Genomic DNA, 21,036 nt, shown 5'->3' on the forward strand with positions numbered 1-21,036 from the left:
GCTGATATCGCGTCTCAGTTTCAAACCTCCACGATGTTGTACACGTGATTGAGAGTTTGGCTTGATTCTCGACGCGTTATTGTTTGACCGAGCACTATGGAGCACGTGGAAGAATAATTATTCTTTATAAGTTGAGTATCAGTGTAATTCTTGCTGATAATCCCAACGCCACGTGTCTCAGACTCTGACGCCACGACTTTCTTCTGTCCAAGTACGCACGCTGGCTGCTCACTCCGCAACACCAGCCTCAACAATGGCGTCTCCTTCCTCTCCAACCCGCGTCCCGCATTCACCACAAAAATTATTTATCACGAATAATACTATTTCGCGCAATTGTGGTTGAAATACTTTAATAAGGACTGGGTTGTGATTCTAGAGATTTAAATATTATTGCTTTCTTGTCTTATGGTGGTAAACGAGAAATGGAGAAGATTATAGTTTTCTCCATGGCATTCACGCATGACAGAAAAACTATTACTTGATAACTATTGTAACTAAAAACTCTCGATTTAGAATTATTTGGGAGTTATGTTATCCGTAAATAATTATCACACGAAATACTGATGATTTTAGAGAACCACATTCAATTCTCTAGCACATTGGCAATAAATGTGTTTAACTAGATATAATCTGACGCAATATTGGTGCTTGATTTCGTAAGAATTCTAGCATTAATATGCAGAGATAATGGTTAGTTTATGTTAACATTACTGTTAGTAAATTTAGTGACTACTGTAATTAGTATATAATAATAATGATTTATTATAATACAATAGTATTATATTGGGGGGTACCACCACTGGTGCAATTATAGGGACCCACAGCCTCAGAGAAGGGAACACAGAGCACTCAGGGAAAACCTTGCCATTTAACTCTGAATACGAAAGAGTGTTCACTTCTCCTACCACCCCCTTTTTTTTATTATGATGTACACTTTATTATGCAAGGTTATACAGTTACATATCTGATTTTATACAAAAAATGAACATTAAGAGGACACAAGAAAAAATTCGCTTCCTAGAGGCTGTAGATTTCCTCGAACTCCTCCGACGCCGGGCAGGAACCGAGGATGCAGCGGGCATTTCCGCTCTGGATTGCGACACTGAGGCGCTGAAAGAGAAAACTTGCTGCTCTAGGGTCTCTTGTGGTGTCAATGAGCTTGGAACCAAGATTCTTAAGAAACCTTCTTGCACTCTCACCTCATGGGCCTAGGGTCTCAGACCCTATTGGAACGAAGTTGTACCTTTGATCTAATTGCCTGTACTTGACTGACTTTTGTTTTTCTCTGTGTGTCGCTGCGGCTCCTGCTGTGCCGGCAGAGAGGGTGATGTATGTCGCTGCCAGGGTGGATACGCAAGTATAGTCCCATGCTAACTGCCTGCCACCCTTCCATGGACGCAGTGTGATTCCGTCTGGTCAGCCGGCGAAGCTAACAGAGTCACGGTTCAGTAGGTTGCGGGGCTCTCTCTCCGCTGGACACTGAGCAGAGGCAAGGCTTCTTTTAATGATGTCGTTGACTTCGTCGTGTCTAGTGTGCCAACCACCCGATTTTTCACAGTGCAGGCCATGCAATCCATATTCGTCAGCATCTGCCTCGCCGCAAATACACCTGTGAACAGTGTGGATAGGGGCAGCAAGGCGGAGAGCGACTGCAATACGGAGCTCCTGCGGATCAAGACGTGTGCCTGTCGCAGACATAGGGACTGCCAGAAGGAAGTCCCCTGCATGGGGAGCCTGCACAGCTGTGAGGCGTGCACGATCACTGGGGGTTGTTGCTGCCTCCAGCAAAGCTGTGGCTTCTTTGTGGGGGGGGCTGGAATAGAATAGGGTAGTCTGTGCATATATATATATATATATATATATATATATATATATATATATATATATATATATATATATATATATATATATATATATATATATATATATATTTATATATATACAATAAATATATATACAACAACTCTTTCTAGGCGTTTAATGAGGCATAAGCAACAGGGCTCCATTAAGGAACATATAATCTCTTCCCACAACCAAACCATCGCCAGAGAAATCCTAGTAAACAACACAGAAATCATCGATAGATACAGCGATAGCAGGCGACTTGACGTTTGCGAGGCATTACACATCAAGAAGTCAACACCAGCAATCAACAGCCAATTAATGCACAACTATATTCTACCCACCTCAAGACTCCGCTCCAATATAGAAGTATCTAGAAATATGCACCATTTGGCTTTCTACAATCACTTCTATTCAATACCCATTGTTTCATGTTCTGCTTGTGTTGATGAAATTAATACCTTATTAAATACCACCTCACCCCATCCACCTCACTCAAATGTAGATATAAACAAAATCGGAGATGTGTAAGTTCTATTCAGTTGTGTATGTGTTAACTAAAGTCTTTGAAAATGTAATAAGTTTTACGAAACGCGCTCAAGTGTCGCGTCAGACTAGAAATAAAAATGAATTTTGGAGAATTGATTTTTGAATTATCTCCAACAGTGAAAAAAAATGTACGAAAGATTGAGAAAATTTGTGTTAGAATTATTAATCTTACTTTTTCGGTCATATTTAATAATATTTATATATATATATATATATATATATATATATATATATATATATATATATATATATATATATATATATATATATATATATATATATATATATATATATATATGTGTGTATATCACGAAAATAAACACGTGATTAAGAATGTGACAATGTCAGACCACGGAGGAAAAATGAAACAGGAAATTTCCTTAAGTACTTTCGTATATTAAATACATCTTCAGAACCTTCTGAAGATGTATTTAATATACGAAAGTACTTAAGGAAATTTCCTGTTTCATTTTTCCTCCGTGGTCTGACATTGTCATATATATATATATATATATATATATATAAATATATATATATATATATATATATATATATATATATATATATATATATATATATATATATTTGAATGCTATGCCCAAGATAACTATCCGAGTGCCGGCGGTGGGGTGGTTCAAATAGCCTCGGCTATCACCTCATTATGTCCGGTCGTGATGGTCAAGTGGATTAAGGCGTCTTGTACATACCAGTTGCGTTGCTTCTGGGAGTATGGGTTCGAGTCACTTCTGGGGTGTGAGTTTTCAGTTGCATATTGTCCTGGGGACCATTCAGGCTTGTTCGCATTTGTGTTCCTCACGTGTGCCCCAAAGAATGAGGTGATTTGGTAAAATGCTATGCCCAAGATAACTATCCGAGTGCCGGCGGTGGGGTGGTTCAAATAGCCTCGGCTATCACCTCATTATGTCCGGTCGTGATGGTCAAGTGGATTAAGGCGTCTTGTACATACCAGTTGCGTTGCTTCTGGGAGTATGGGTTCGAGTCACTTCTGGGGTGTGAGTTTTTCAGTTGCATATTGTCCTGGGGACCATTCAGGCTTGTTCGCATTTGTGTTCCTCACGTGTGCCCCAAAGAATGAGGTGATTTGGTAAAATGCTATGCCCAAGATAACTATCCGAGTGCCGGCGGTGGGGTGGTTCAAATAGCCTCGGCTATCACCTCATTATGTCCGGTCGTGATGGTCAAGTGGATTAAGGCGTCTTGTACATACCAGTTGCGTTGCTTCTGGGAGTATGGGTTCGAGTCACTTCTGGGGTGTGAGTTTTCAGTTGCATATTGTCCTGGGGACCATTCAGGCTTGTTCGCATATATATATATATATATATATATATATATATATATATATATATATATATATATATATATATATATATATATATATATATATATATATTTATATATATATATATATATATATATATATATATATATATATATATATATATATATATTTATATATATATATATATATATATATATATATATATATATATATATATATATATATATATATATATATATATATATATATATATATATATATATATATATATATATATATATGCCTATACTTGCATAAACCACAAGTGAAGATTAATAATCTTTGGACAACACCCACCAGTGGGACTCGAACCCAGAAAGCACAACTACCTTCCAGTAGCTGGCATAACTAGTATGCTTTAACCCACTACACCATCAGACCTTACAAAAGAAGTAGATCGTTCGAGATATATATCCCAAACATCTCCACTTCCCGATGGCACCAGATGAGTGTGGGGTCAGTCTGCATTTTTCGTCAAGCCACTGTCAATGTGAGAGAACTCGTGTCCAGCTTATAAGCCTATACTTGCATAAACCACAAGTGAAGATTAATAATCTTTGGACAACACCCACCAGTGGGACTCGAACCCAGAAAGCACAACTACCTTCCAGTAGCTGGCATAACTAGTATGCTTTAACCCACTACACCATCAGACCTTACAAAAGAAGTAGATAGTTCGAGATATATATCCCAAACATCTCCACTTCCAGAAGGCACCAGATGAGTGTGGGGTCAGTCTGCATTTTTCGTCAAGCCACTGTCAATGTGAGAGAACTCGTGTCCAGCTTATAAGCCTATACTTGCATAAACCACAAGTGAAGATTAATAATCTTTGGACAACACCCACCAGTGGGACTCGAACCCAGAAAGCACAACTACCTTCCAGTAGCTGGCATAACTAGTATGCTTTAACCCACTACACCATCAGACCTTACAAAAGAAGTAGATAGTTCGAGATATATATCCCAAACATCTCCACTTACCGAAGGCACCAGATGAGTGTGGGGTCAGTCTGCATTTTTCGTCAAGCCACTGTCAATGTGAGAGAACTCGTGTCCAGCTTATAAGCCTATACTTGCATAAACCACAAGTGAAGATTAATAATCTTTGGACAACACCCACCAGTGGGACTCGAACCCAGAAAGCACAACTACCTTCCAGTAGCTGGCATAACTAGTATGCTTTAACCCACTACACCATCAGACCTTACAAAAGAAGTAGATAGTTCGAGATATATATCCCAAACATCTCCACTTCCCGAAGGCACCAGATGAGTGTGGGGTCAGTCTGCATTTTTCGTCAAGCCACTGTCAATGTGAGAGAACTCGTGTCCAGCTTATAAGCCTATACTTGCATAAACCACAAGTGAAGATTAATAATCTTTGGACAAGACCCACCAGTGGGACTCGAACCCAGAAAGCACAACTACCTTCCAGTAGCTGGCATAAGTAATATGCTTTAACCCACTACACCATCAGACCTTACAAAAGAAGTAGATAGTTCGAGATATATATCCCAAACATCTCCACTTCCCGAAGGCACCAGATGAGTGTGGGGTCAGTCTGCATTTTTCGTCAAGCCACTGTCAATGTGAGAGAACTCGTGTCCAGCTTATAAGCCTATACTTGCATAAACCACAAGTGAAGATTAATAATCTTTGGACAACACCCACCAGTGGGACTCGAACCCAGAAAGCACAACTACCTTCCAGTAGCTGGCATAACTAGTATGCTTTAACCCACTACACCATCAGACCTTACAAAAGAAGTAGATAGTTCGAGATATATATCCCAAACATCTCCACTTCCCGAAGGCACCAGATGAGTGTGGGGTCAGTCTGCATTTTTCGTCAAGCCACTGTCAATGTGAGAGAACTCGTGTCCAGCTTATAAGCCTATACTTGCATAAACCACAAGTGAAGATTAATAATCTTTGGACAACACCCACCAGTGGGACCCGAACCCAGAAAGCACAACTACCTTCCAGTAGCTGGCATAACTAGTATGCTTTAACCCACTACACCATCCACTATATATATATATATATATATATATATATATATATATATATATATATATATATATATATATATATACATATATATATATATATATATATATATATATATATATATATATGTAGATATATATATATATATATATATATATATATATATATATATATATATATATATATATATATATATATATATATATATATATATATATATATATATATATATATATATATATATATATATATATATCGAGAGAGGATTGTTGGAAATTTTCAAAACTAATATAATACTATCCGGATACTAATATAATACCAAAACTAATATAATACTATCCGGATACTAATATAATACTGCCGGAAGTAAAACCTGCATTTTGTAATAATGTCCAGCGAGTTCAACATCTGGTTTTTGGATGATGGCACTATAGCTGGCACCGTAGACCACCTCTTGTCAGATATCAGGAAAATAAGGGAGCAAGAAGTAAGCCTGGGTCTCGTCCTGAACCCTTCCAAGTGTGAAGTAGTCTCCTCCAACCCAGACATCGTAGCTAGAATAAGGTCTGCCTTGCCTGGAGCCCATGTCATTAGGGCCGAGAACAGCACCCTCCTTGGAGCTCCCCTCGGGTCTAACGCCATTGAGGAGATCCTCGACAAGAAAATCGCAGACCTTAGGAGGATGGAAGACAGAATAGGTGACATCGATGCCCACGATGCTTTTTATCTCCTCACCAAATGCCTATCCCTTCTGAGGCTAACCTACTTTCTGAGGTGCGCCCCATCTTACGACAACCCAAAGCTTGACGAGTATGACCTCCTACTGAAGACCATGCTGGAAAAAGTTGTTAACCTCTCCCTCAACGAATGCCAGTGGAAACAAGCCACTCTTCCTGTCAGGCTCGGTGGCTTGGGTGTCCGCACCGCCACCCAAATTGCTGTCCCAGCCTTCCTGTCTTCCTCCTCAGCATCAGATGACCTGGTTAAGGAAATTCTACCTGACACCCTGAGTGATGTAGCGGGGATACAGGACCCCCACTACACGGAATGCGACACGAAATGGGGTGCCATGACAGACCCAGCACTCAGACCAGCCATGCCGAAAGCCAAGAAACAATCCAGTTGGGACAGCCCCATTGTCCCAACATTAAGCATTTGGCACTGAGTTTTCCCATATAACAGGAACCGATGAAAGAGCATTAGAGGTCCCACACTATCTCATTGCCTGGGAGAGGATTGGAGTTCTGGTTGGTTAAATACCCCAGAATTCCTACCTCTCTTTTAATAGCTTTGAAGTATGGTGTAGTGGATACAGCATGCAACTGCCACCTTGTTGGCCAGTGTTAGAGTCCCCTGGTGGGTTGAGTGTCTAAAAAGTTATAAACTTCAGCTACTGGAATAGGGTAGTCTGTGCATTAAGCATTTGGCACTGAGTTTTCCCATATAACAGGAACCGATGAAAGAGCATTAGAGGTCCCACACTATCTCATTGCCTGGGAGAGGATTGGAGTTCTGGTTGGTTAAATACCCCAGAATTCCTACCTCTCTTTTAATGGCTTTGAAGTATGGTGTAGTGGATACAGCATGCAACTGCCACCTTGTTGGCCAGTGTTCGAGTGCCCTGGTGGATTGAGTGTCTAAAAAGTTATACACTTCAGCTACTGGAATAGGGTAGTCTGTGCATTAAGCATTTGGCACTGAGTTTTCCCATATAACAGGAACCGATGAAAGAGCATTAGAGGTCCCACACTATCTCATTGCCTGGGAGAGGATTGGAGTTCTGGTTGGTTAAATACCCCAGAATTCCTACCTCTCTTTTAATGGCTTTGAAGTATGGTGTAGTGGATACAGCATGCAACTGCCACCTTGTTGGCCAGTGTTCGAGTCCCCTGGTGGGTTGAGTGTCTAAAAAGTTATAAACTTCATCTACTGGAATAGGGTAGTCTGTGCATTAAGCATTTGGCACTGAGTTTTCCCATATTACAGGAAAAGACGAAAGAGCATTAGAGGTCCCACACTATCTCATTGCCTGGGAGAGGATTGGAGTTCTGGTTGGTTAAATACACCAGAATTCCTACCTCTCTTTTAATGGCTTTGAAGTATGGTGTAGTGGATACAGCATGCAACTGCCACCGTGTTGGCCAGTGTTCGAGTTCCCTCGTGGGTTGAGTGTCTAAAAAGTTATAAACTTCAGCTTCTGGAATAGGGTAGTCTGTGCATTAAGCATTTGGCACTGAGTTGTCCCATATAACAGGAACCGATGAAAGAGCATTAGAGGTCCCACACTATCTCATTGCCTGGGAGAGGATTGGAGTTCTGGCTGGTTAAATACCTAAGAATTTCTTCCTCTCTTTTAATGGCTTTGAAGTATGGTGTAGTGGATACAGCATGCAACTGCCACCTTGTTGGCCAGTGTTCGAGTCCCCTGGTGGGTTGAGTGTCTAAAAAGTTATAAACTTCAGCTACTGGAATAAGGTAGTCTGTGCATTAAGCATTTGGCACTGAGTTTTCCCATATAACAGGAACCGATGAAAGAGCATTAAAGGTCCCACACTATCTCATTGCCTGGGAGAGGATTGGAGTTCTGGTTGGTTAAATACCCCAGAATTACTACCTCTGTTTTATTGGCTTTGAAGTATGGTGTAGTGGATACAGCATACAACTGCCAGATTGTTGGCCAGTGTTCGAGTCCCCTGGTGGGTTGAGTGTCTAAAAAGTTATAAACTTCAGCTACTGGAATAGGGTAGTCTGTGCATTAAGCATTTGGCACTGAGTTTTCCCATATAACAGGAACCGATGAAAGAGCATTAGAGGTCCCACACTATCTCATTGCCTGGGAGAGGATTGGAGTTCTGGTTGGTTAAATACACCAGAATTCCTAATTCTCTTTTAATGGCTTTGAAGTATGGTGTAGTGGATACAGCATGCAACTGCCACCTTGTTGGCCAGTGTTCGAGTTCCCTGGTGGGTTGAGTGTCTAAAAAGTTATAAACTTCAGCTACTGGAATAGGGTAGTCTGTGCATTAAGCATTTGGCACTGAGTTGTCCCATATAACAGGAACCGATGAAAGAGCAGTAGAGGTCCCACACTATCTCATTGCCTGGGAGAGGATTGGAGTTCTGGTTGGTTAAATACCCCAGAATTCCTACCTCTCTTTTAATGGCTTTGAAGTATGGTGTAGTGGATACAGCATGCAACTGCCACCTTGTTGGCCAGTGTTCGAGTCCCCTGGTGGGTTGAGTGTCTAAAAAGTTATAAACTTCATCTACTGGAATAGGGTAGTCTGTGCATTAAGCATTTGGCACTGAGTTTTCCCATATTACAGGAACTGATGAAAGAGCATTAGAGGTCCCACACTATCTCATTGCCTGGGAGAGGATTGGAGTTCTGGTTGGTTAAATACACCAGAATTCCTACCTCTCTTTTAATGGCTTTGAAGTATGGTGTAGTGGATACAGCATGCAACTGCCACCTTGTTGGCCAGTGTTCGAGTTCCCTGGTGGGTTGAGTGTCTAAAAAGTTATAGACTTCAGCTTCTGGAATAGGGTAGTCTGTGCATTAAGCATTTGGCACTGAGTTGTCCCATATAACAGGAACCGATGAAAGAGCATTAGAGGTCCCACACTATCTCATTGCCTGGGAGAGGATTGGAGTTCTGGTTGGTTAAATACCCCAGAATTTCTTCCTCTCTTTTAATGGCTTTGAAGTATGGTGTAGTGGATACAGCATGCAACTGCCCCCTTGTTGGCCAGTGTTCGAGTCCCCTGGTGGGTTGAGTGTCTAAAAAGTTATAAACTTCAGCTACTGGAATAGGGTAGTCTGTGCATTAAGCATTTGGCACTGAGTTTTCCCATATAACAGGAACCGATGAAAGAGCATTAGAGGTCCCACACTATCTCATTGCCTGGAAGAGGATTGGAGTTCTGGTTGGTTAAATACCCCAGAATTCCTACCTCTCTTTTAATGGCTTTGAAGTATGGTGTAGTGGATACAGCATGCAACTGCCACCTTGTTGGCCAGTGTTCGAGTCCCCTGGTGGGTTGGGTGTCTAAAAAGTTTTAAACTTCAGCTACTGGAATAGGGTAGTCTGTGCATTAAGCATTTGGCACTAAGTTTTCCCATATAACAGGAACCGATGAAAGAGCATTAGAGGTCCCACACTATCTCATTGCCTGGGAGAGGATTGGAGTTCTGGTTGGTTAAATACCCCAGAATTCCTACCTCTCTTTTAATGGCTTTGAAGTATGGTGTAGTGGATACAGCATGCAACTGCCACCTTGTTGGCCAGTGTTCGAGTCCCCTGGTGGCTTGAGTGTCTAAAAAGTTAAAAACTTCATCTACTGGAATAGAGTAGTCTGAGCATTAAGCATTTGGCACTGAGTTTTCCCATATAACAGGAACCGATGAAAGAGCATTAGAGGTATCACACTATCTCATTGCCTGGGAGAGGATTGGAGTTCTGGTTGGTTAAATACCCCAGAATTTCTTCCTCTATTTTAATGGCTTTGAAGTATGGTGTAGTGGATACAGCATGCAACTGCCCCCTTGTTGGCCAGTGTTCGAGTCCCCCTGGTGGGTTGAGTGTCTAAAAAGTTATAAACTTCAGCTACTGGAATAGGGTAGTCTGTGCATTAAGCATTTGGCACTGAGTTGTCCCATATAACAGGATCCGATGAAAGAGCATTAGAGGTCCCACACTATCTCATTGCCTGGGAGAGGATTGGAGTTCTGGTTGGTTAAATACCTAAGAATTACTACCTCTGTTTCATTGGCTTTGAAGCATGGTGTAGTGGATACAGCATGCAACTGCTACATTGTTGGCCAGTGTTCGAGTCCCCTGGTGGGTTAAGTGTCTAAAAAGTTATAAACTTCAGCTACTGGAATAGGGTAGTCTGTGCATTAAGCATTTGGCACTGAGTTTTCCCATATAACAGGAACCAATGAAAGAGCATTAGAGGTCCCACACTATCTCATTGCCTGGGAGAGGATTGGAGTTCTGGTTGGTTAAATACCCCAGAATTCCTACCTCTCTTTTAATGGCTTTGAAGTATGGTTTAGTGGATACAGCATGCAACTGCCACCTTGTTGGCCACTGTTCGAGTCCCCTGGTGGGTTGAGTGTCTAAAAAGTTATAAACTTCAGCTGCTGGAATAGGGTAGTCTGTGCATTAAGCATTTGGCACTGAGTTTTCCCATATAACAGGAACCGATGAAAGAGCATTAGAGGTCCCACACTATCTCATTGCCTGGGAGAGGATTGGAGTTCTGGTTGGTTAAATACCCCAGAATTCCTACCTCTCTCTTAATGGCTTTGAAGTATGGTGTAGTGGATACAGCATGCAACTGCCACCTTGTTGGCCAGTGTTCGAGTCCCCTGGTGGGTTGAGTGTCTAAAAAGTTATAAACTTCAGCTACTGGAATAGGGTGGTCTGTGCATTAAGCATTTGGCACTGAGTTTTCCCATATAACAGGAACCGATGAAAGAGCATTAGAGGTCCCACACTATCTCATTGCCTGGGAGAGGATTGGAGTTTTGGTTGGTTAAATACCCCAGAATTCCTACCTCTCTTTTAATGGCTTTGAAGTATGGTGAAGTGGATACAGCATGCAACTGCCACCTTGTTGGCCAGTGTTCGAGTCCCCTGGTGGGTTGAGTGTCTAAAAAGTTATAAACTTCAGCTACTGGAATAGGGTAGTCTGTGCATTAAGCATTTGGCACTGAGTTTTCCCATATAACAGGAACCGATGAAAGAGCATTAGAGGTCCCACACTATCTCATTGCCTGGGAGAGGATTGGAGTTCTGGTTGGTTAAATACCCCAGAATTCCTACCTCTCTTTTAATGGCTTTGAAGTATGGTGTAGTGGATACAGCATGCAACTGCCACCATGTTGGCCAGTGTTCGAGTCCCCTGGTGGGTTGAGTGTCTAAAAAGTTATAAACTTCAGCTACTGGAATAGGGTAGTCTGTGCATTAAGCATTTGGCACTGAGTTTTCCCATATAACAGGAACCGATGAAAGACCATTAGAGGTCCCACACTATCTCGTTGCCTGGGAGAGGATTGGAGTTCTGGTTGGTTAAATACCCCAGAATTCCTACCTCTCTTTTATTGGCTATGAAGTATGGTGTAGTGGATACAGCATGCAACTGCCACCATGTTGGCCAGTGTTCGAGTCCCCTGGTGGGTTGAGTGTCTAAAAAGTTATAAACTTCAGCTACTGGAATAGGGTAGTCTGTGCATTAAGCATTTGGCACTGAGTTTTCCCATATAACAGGAACCGATGAAAGAGCATTAGAGGTCCCACACTATCTTATTGCCTGGGAGAGGATTGGAGTTCTGGTTGGTTAAATACACCAGAATTCCTACCTCTCTTTTAATGGCTTTGAAGTATGGTGTAGTGGATACAGCATGCAACTGTCACCTTGTTGGCCAGTGTTCGAGTTCCCTGGTGGGTTGAGTGTCTAAAACGTTATAAACTTCAGCTACTGGAATAGGGTAGTCTGTGCATTAAGCATTTGGCACTGAGTTGTCCCATATAACAGGAACCGATGAAAGAGCAGTAGAGGTCCCACACTATCTCATTGCCTGGGAGAGGATTGGAGTTCTGGTTGGTTAAATACCCCAGAATTCCTACCTCTCTTTTAATGGCTTTGAAGTATGGTGTAGTGGATACAGTATGCAACTGCCACCTTGTTGGCCAGTGTTCGAGTCCCCTGGTGGGTTGAGTGTCTAAAAAGTTATAAACTTCATCTACTGGAATAGGGTAGTCTGTGCATTAAGCATTTGGCACTGAGTTTTCCCATATAACAGGAACTGATGAAAGAGCATTAGAGGTCCCACACTATCTCATTGCCTGGGAGAGGATTGGAGTTCTGGTTGGTTAAATACCCCAGAATTCCTACCTCTCTTTTAATGGCTTTGAAGTATGGTGTAGTGGATACAGCATGCAACTGCCACCTTGTTGGCCAGTGTTCGAGTCCCCTGGTGGCTTGAGTGTCTAAAAAGTTAAAAACTTCATCTACTGGAATAGAGTAGTCTGAGCATTAAGCATTTGGCACTGAGTTTTCCCATATAACAGGAACCGATGAAAGAGCATTAGAGGTATCACACTATCTCATTGCCTGGGAGAGGATTGGAGTTCTGGTTGGTTAAATACCCCAGAATTTCTTCCTCTATTTTAATGGCTTTGAAGTATGGTGTAGTGGATACAGCATGCAACTGCCCCCTTGTTGGCCAGTGTTCGAGTCCCCCTGGTGGGTTGAGTGTCTAAAAAGTTATAAACTTCAGCTACTGGAATAGGGTAGTCTGTGCATTAAGCATTTGGCACTGAGTTGTCCCATATAACAGGATCCGATGAAAGAGCATTAGAGGTCCCACACTATCTCATTGCCTGGGAGAGGATTGGAGTTCTGGTTGGTTAAATACCTAAGAATTACTACCTCTGTTTCATTGGCTTTGAAGCATGGTGTAGTGGATACAGCATGCAACTGCTACATTGTTGGCCAGTGTTCGAGTCCCCTGGTGGGTTAAGTGTCTAAAAAGTTATAAACTTCAGCTACTGGAATAGGGTAGTCTGTGCATTAAGCATTTGGCACTGAGTTTTCCCATATAACAGGAACCAATGAAAGAGCATTAGAGGTCCCACACTATCTCATTGCCTGGGAGAGGATTGGAGTTCTGGTTGGTTAAATACCCCAGAATTCCTACCTCTCTTTTAATGGCTTTGAAGTATGGTTTAGTGGATACAGCATGCATCTGCCACCTTGTTGGCCACTGTTCGAGTCCCCTGGTGGGTTGAGTGTCTAAAAAGTTATAAACTTCAGCTGCTGGAATAGGGTAGTCTGTGCATTAAGCATTTGGCACTGAGTTTTCCCATATAACAGGAACCGATGAAAGAGCATTAGAGGTCCCACACTATCTCATTGCCTGGGAGAGGATTGGAGTTCTGGTTGGTTAAATACCCCAGAATTCCTACCTCTCTCTTAATGGCTTTGAAGTATGGTGTAGTGGATACAGCATGCAACTGCCACCTTGTTGGCCAGTGTTCGAGTCCCCTGGTGGGTTGAGTGTCTAAAAAGTTATAAACTTCAGCTACTGGAATAGGGTGGTCTGTGCATTAAGCATTTGGCACTGAGTTTTCCCATATAACAGGAACCGATGAAAGAGCATTAGAGGTCCCACACTATCTCATTGCCTGGGAGAGGATTGGAGTTCTGGTTGGTTAAATACCCCAGAATTCCTACCTCTCTCTTAATGGCTTTGAAGTATGGTGTAGTGGATACAGCATGCAACTGCCACCTTGTTGGCCAGTGTTCGAGTCCCCTGGTGGGTTGAGTGTCTAAAAAGTTATAAACTTCAGCTACTGGAATAGGGTGGTCTGTGCATTAAGCATTTGGCACTGAGTTTTCCCATATAACAGGAACCGATGAAAGAGCATTAGAGGTCCCACACTATCTTATTGCCTGGGAGAGGATTGGAGTTCTGGTTGGTTAAATACACCAGAATTCCTACCTCTCTTTTAATGGCTTTGAAGTATGGTGTAGTGGATACAGCATGCAACTGTCACCTTGTTGGCCAGTGTTCGAGTTCCCTGGTGGGTTGAGTGTCTAAAACGTTATAAACTTCAGCTACTGGAATAGGGTAGTCTGTGCATTAAGCATTTGGCACTGAGTTGTCCCATATAACAGGAACCGATGAAAGAGCAGTAGAGGTCCCACACTATCTCATTGCCTGGGAGAGGATTGGAGTTCTGGTTGGTTAAATACCCCAGAATTCCTACCTCTCTTTTAATGGCTTTGAAGTATGGTGTAGTGGATACAGTATGCAACTGCCACCTTGTTGGCCAGTGTTCGAGTCCCCTGGTGGGTTGAGTGTCTAAAAAGTTATAAACTTCATCTACTGGAATAGGGTAGTCTGTGCATTAAGCATTTGGCACTGAGTTTTCCCATATAACAGGAACTGATGAAAGAGCATTAGAGGTCCCACACTATCTCATTGCCTGGGAGAGGATTGGAGTTCTGGTTGGTTAAATACCCCAGAATTCCTACCTCTCTTTTAATGGCTTTGAAGTATGGTGTAGTGGATACAGCATGCAACTGCCACCTTGTTGGCCAGTGTTCGAGTCCCCTGGTGGCTTGAGTGTCTAAAAAGTTAAAAACTTCATCTACTGGAATAGAGTAGTCTGAGCATTAAGCATTTGGCACTGAGTTTTCCCATATAACAGGAACCGATGAAAGAGCATTAGAGGTATCACACTATCTCATTGCCTGGGAGAGGATTGGAGTTCTGGTTGGTTAAATACCCCAGAATTTCTTCCTCTATTTTAATGGCTTTGAAGTATGGTGTAGTGGATACAGCATGCAACTGCCCCCTTGTTGGCCAGTGTTCGAGTCCCCCTGGTGGGTTGAGTGTCTAAAAAGTTATAAACTTCAGCTACTGGAATAGGGTAGTCTGTGCATTAAGCATTTGGCACTGAGTTGTCCCATATAACAGGATCCGATGAAAGAGCATTAGAGGTCCCACACTATCTCATTGCCTGGGAGAGGATTGGAGTTCTGGTTGGTTAAATACCTAAGAATTACTACCTCTGTTTCATTGGCTTTGAAGCATGGTGTAGTGGATACAGCATGCAACTGCTACATTGTTGGCCAGTGTTCGAGTCCCCTGGTGGGTTAAGTGTCTAAAAAGTTATAAACTTCAGCTACTGGAATAGGGTAGTCTGTGCATTAAGCATTTGGCACTGAGTTTTCCCATATAACAGGAACCAATGAAAGAGCATTAGAGGTCCCACACTATCTCATTGCCTGGGAGAGGATTGGAGTTCTGGTTGGTTAAATACCCCAGAATTCCTACCTCTCTTTTAATGGCTTTGAAGTATGGTTTAGTGGATACAGCATGCATCTGCCACCTTGTTGGCCACTGTTCGAGTCCCCTGGTGGGTTGAGTGTCTAAAAAGTTATAAACTTCAGCTGCTGGAATAGGGTAGTCTGTGCATTAAGCATTTGGCACTGAGTTTTCCCATATAACAGGAACCGATGAAAGAGCATTAGAGGTCCCACACTATCTCATTGCCTGGGAGAGGATTGGAGTTCTGGTTGGTTAAATACCCCAGAATTCCTACCTCTCTCTTAATGGCTTTGAAGTATGGTGTAGTGGATACAGCATGCAACTGCCACCTTGTTGGCCAGTGTTCGAGTCCCCTGGTGGGTTGAGTGTCTAAAAAGTTATAAACTTCAGCTACTGGAATAGGGTGGTCTGTGCATTAAGCATTTGGCACTGAGTTTTCCCATATAACAGGAACCGATGAAAGAGCATTAGAGGTCCCACACTATCTCATTGCCTGGGAGAGGATTGGAGTTCTGGTTGGTTAAATACCCCAGAATTCCTACCTCTCTCTTAATGGCTTTGAAGTATGGTGTAGTGGATACAGCATGCAACTGCCACCTTGTTGGCCAGTGTTCGAGTCCCCTGGTGGGTTGAGTGTCTAAAAAGTTATAAACTTCAGCTACTGGAATAGGGTGGTCTGTGCATTAAGCATTTGGCACTGAGTTTTCCCATATAACAGGAACCGATGAAAGAGCATTAGAGGTCCCACACTATCTCATTGCCTGGGAGAGGATTGGAGTTTTGGTTGGTTAAATACCCCAGAATTCCTACCTCTCTTTTAATGGCTTTGAAGTATGGTGAAGTGGATACAGCATGCAACTGCCACCTTGTTGGCCAGTGTTCGAGTCCCCTGGTGGGTTGAGTGTCTAAAAAGTTATAAACTTCAGCTACTGGAATAGGGTAGTCTGTGCATTAAGCATTTGGCACTGAGTTTTCCCATATAACAGGAACCGATGAAAGAGCATTAGAGGTCCCACACTATCTCATTGCCTGGGAGAGGATTGGAGTTCTGGTTGGTTAAATACCCCAGAATTCCTACCTCTCTTTTAATGGCTTTGAAGTATGGTGTAGTGGATACAGCATGCAACTGCCACCATGTTGGCCAGTGTTCGAGTCCCCTGGTGGGTTGAGTGTCTAAAAAGTTATAAACTTCAGCTACTGGAATAGGGTAGTCTGTGCATTAAGCATTTGGCACTGAGTTTTCCCATATAACAGGAACCGATGAAAGACCATTAGAGGTCCCACACTATCTCGTTGCCTGGGAGAGGATTGGAGTTCTGGTTGGTTAAATACCCCAGAATTCCTACCTCTCTTTTATTGGCTATGAAGTATGGTGTAGTGGATACAGCATGCAACTGCCACCATGTTGGCCAGTGTTCGAGTCCCCTGGTGGGTTGAGTGTCTAAAAAGTTATAAACTTCAGCTACTGGAATAGGGTAGTCTGTGCATTAAGCATTTGGCACTGAGTTTTCCCATATAACAGGAACCGATGAAAGAGCATTAGAGGTCCCACACTATCTTATTGCCTGGGAGAGGATTGGAGTTCTGGTTGGTTAAATACACCAGAATTCCTACCTCTCTTTTAATGGCTTTGAAGTATGGTGTAGTGGATACAGCATGCAACTGTCACCTTGTTGGCCAGTGTTCGAGTTCCCTGGTGGGTTGAGTGTCTAAAACGTTATAAACTTCAGCTACTGGAATAGGGTAGTCTGTGCATTAAGCATTTGGCACTGAGTTGTCCCATATAACAGGAACCGATGAAAGAGCAGTAGAGGTCCCACACTATCTCATTGCCTGGGAGAGGATTGGAGTTCTGGTTGGTTAAATACCCCAGAATTCCTACCTCTCTTTTAATGGCTTTGAAGTATGGTGTAGTGGATACAGTATGCAACTGCCACCTTGTTGGCCAGTGTTCGAGTCCCCTGGTGGGTTGAGTGTCTAAAAAGTTATAAACTTCATCTACTGGAATAGGGTAGTCTGTGCATTAAGCATTTGGCACTGAGTTTTCCCATATAACAGGAACTGATGAAAGAGCATTAGAGGTCCCACACTATCTCATTGCCTGGGAGAGGATTGGAGTTCTGGTTGGTTAAATACCCCAGAATTCCTACCTCTCTTTTAATGGCTTTGAAGTATGGTGTAGTGGATACAGCATGCAACTGCCACCTTGTTGGCCAGTGTTCGAGTCCCCTGGTGGCTTGAGTGTCTAAAAAGTTAAAAACTTCATCTACTGGAATAGAGTAGTCTGAGCATTAAGCATTTGGCACTGAGTTTTCCCATATAACAGGAACCGATGAAAGAGCATTAGAGGTATCACACTATCTCATTGCCTGGGAGAGGATTGGAGTTCTGGTTGGTTAAATACCCCAGAATTTCTTCCTCTATTTTAATGGCTTTGAAGTATGGTGTAGTGGATACAGCATGCAACTGCCCCCTTGTTGGCCAGTGTTCGAGTCCCCCTGGTGGGTTGAGTGTCTAAAAAGTTATAAACTTCAGCTACTGGAATAGGGTAGTCTGTGCATTAAGCATTTGGCACTGAGTTGTCCCATATAACAGGATCCGATGAAAGAGCATTAGAGGTCCCACACTATCTCATTGCCTGGGAGAGGATTGGAGTTCTGGTTGGTTAAATACCTAAGAATTACTACCTCTGTTTCATTGGCTTTGAAGCATGGTGTAGTGGATACAGCATGCAACTGCTACATTGTTGGCCAGTGTTCGAGTCCCCTGGTGGGTTAAGTGTCTAAAAAGTTATAAACTTCAGCTACTGGAATAGGGTAGTCTGTGCATTAAGCATTTGGCACTGAGTTTTCCCATATAACAGGAACCAATGAAAGAGCATTAGAGGTCCCACACTATCTCATTGCCTGGGAGAGGATTGGAGTTCTGGTTGGTTAAATACCCCAGAATTCCTACCTCTCTTTTAATGGCTTTGAAGTATGGTTTAGTGGATACAGCATGCATCTGCCACCTTGTTGGCCACTGTTCGAGTCCCCTGGTGGGTTGAGTGTCTAAAAAGTTATAAACTTCAGCTGCTGGAATAGGGTAGTCTGTGCATTAAGCATTTGGCACTGAGTTTTCCCATATAACAGGAACCGATGAAAGAGCATTAGAGGTCCCACACTATCTCATTGCCTGGGAGAGGATTGGAGTTCTGGTTGGTTAAATACCCCAGAATTCCTACCTCTCTCTTAATGGCTTTGAAGTATGGTGTAGTGGATACAGCATGCAACTGCCACCTTGTTGGCCAGTGTTCGAGTCCCCTGGTGGGTTGAGTGTCTAAAAAGTTATAAACTTCAGCTACTGGAATAGGGTGGTCTGTGCATTAAGCATTTGGCACTGAGTTTTCCCATATAACAGGAACCGATGAAAGAGCATTAGAGGTCCCACACTATCTCATTGCCTGGGAGAGGATTGGAGTTTTGGTTGGTTAAATACCCCAGAATTCCTACCTCTCTTTTAATGGCTTTGAAGTATGGTGAAGTGGATACAGCATGCAACTGCCACCTTGTTGGCCAGTGTTCGAGTCCCCTGGTGGGTTGAGTGTCTAAAAAGTTATAAACTTCAGCTACTGGAATAGGGTAGTCTGTGCATTAAGCATTTGGCACTGAGTTTTCCCATATAACAGGAACCGATGAAAGAGCATTAGAGGTCCCACACTATCTCATTGCCTGGGAGAGGATTGGAGTTCTGGTTGGTTAAATACCCCAGAATTCCTACCTCTCTTTTAATGGCTTTGAAGTATGGTGTAGTGGATACAGCATGCAACTGCCACCATGTTGGCCAGTGTTCGAGTCCCCTGGTGGGTTGAGTGTCTAAAAAGTTATAAACTTCAGCTACTGGAATAGGGTAGTCTGTGCATTAAGCATTTGGCACTGAGTTTTCCCATATAACAGGAACCGATGAAAGACCATTAGAGGTCCCACACTATCTCGTTGCCTGGGAGAGGATTGGAGTTCTGGTTGGTTAAATACCCCAGAATTCCTACCTCTCTTTTATTGGCTATGAAGTATGGTGTAGTGGATACAGCATGCAACTGCCACCATGTTGGCCAGTGTTCGAGTCCCCTGGTGGGTTGAGTGTCTAAAAAGTTATAAACTTCAGCTACTGGAATAGGGTAGTCTGTGCATTAAGCATTTGGCACTGAGTTTTCCCATATAACAGGAACCGATGAAAGAGCATTAGAGGTCCCACACTATCTTATTGCCTGGGAGAGGATTGGAGTTCTGGTTGGTTAAATACACCAGAATTCCTACCTCTCTTTTAATGGCTTTGAAGTATGGTGTAGTGGATACAGCATGCAACTGTCACCTTGTTGGCCAGTGTTCGAGTTCCCTGGTGGGTTGAGTGTCTAAAACGTTATAAACTTCAGCTACTGGAATAGGGTAGTCTGTGCATTAAGCATTTGGCACTGAGTTTTCCCATATAACAGGAACCGATGAAAGAGCATTAGAGGTCCCACACTATCTCATTGCCTGGGAGAGGATTGGAGTTCTGGTTGGTTAAATACCCCAGAATTCCTACCTCTCTTTTAATGGCTTTGAAGTATGGTGTAGTGGATACAGCATGCAACTGCCACCTTGTTGGCCAGTGTTCGAGTCCCCTGGTGGCTTGAGTGTCTAAAAAGTTAAAAACTTCATCTACTGGAATAGAGTAGTCTGAGCATTAAGCATTTGGCACTGAGTTTTCCCATATAACAGGAACCGATGAAAGAGCATTAGAGGTATCACACTATCTCATTGCCTGGGAGAGGATTGGAGTTCTGGTTGGTTAAATACCCCAGAATTTCTTCCTCTATTTTAATGGCTTTGAAGTATGGTGTAGTGGATACAGCATGCAACTGCCCCCTTGTTGGCCAGTGTTCGAGTCCCCCTGGTGGGTTGAGTGTCTAAAAAGTTATAAACTTCAGCTACTGGAATAGGGTAGTCTGTGCATTAAGCATTTGGCACTGAGTTGTCCCATATAACAGGATCCGATGAAAGAGCATTAGAGGTCCCACACTATCTCATTGCCTGGGAGAGGATTGGAGTTCTGGTTGGTTAAATACCTAAGAATTACTACCTCTGTTTCATTGGCTTTGAAGCATGGTGTAGTGGATACAGCATGCAACTGCTACATTGTTGGCCAGTGTTCGAGTCCCCTGGTGGGTTAAGTGTCTAAAAAGTTATAAACTTCAGCTACTGGAATAGGGTAGTCTGTGCATTAAGCATTTGGCACTGAGTTTTCCCATATAACAGGAACCAATGAAAGAGCATTAGAGGTCCCACACTATCTCATTGCCTGGGAGAGGATTGGAGTTCTGGTTGGTTAAATACCCCAGAATTCCTACCTCTCTTTTAATGGCTTTGAAGTATGGTTTAGTGGATACAGCATGCATCTGCCACCTTGTTGGCCACTGTTCGAGTCCCCT

This window comes from Procambarus clarkii, chromosome 42 (genome assembly GCF_040958095.1).
Source record: "Procambarus clarkii isolate CNS0578487 chromosome 42, FALCON_Pclarkii_2.0, whole genome shotgun sequence".
NCBI lineage: Eukaryota > Metazoa > Arthropoda > Malacostraca > Decapoda > Cambaridae > Procambarus > Procambarus clarkii.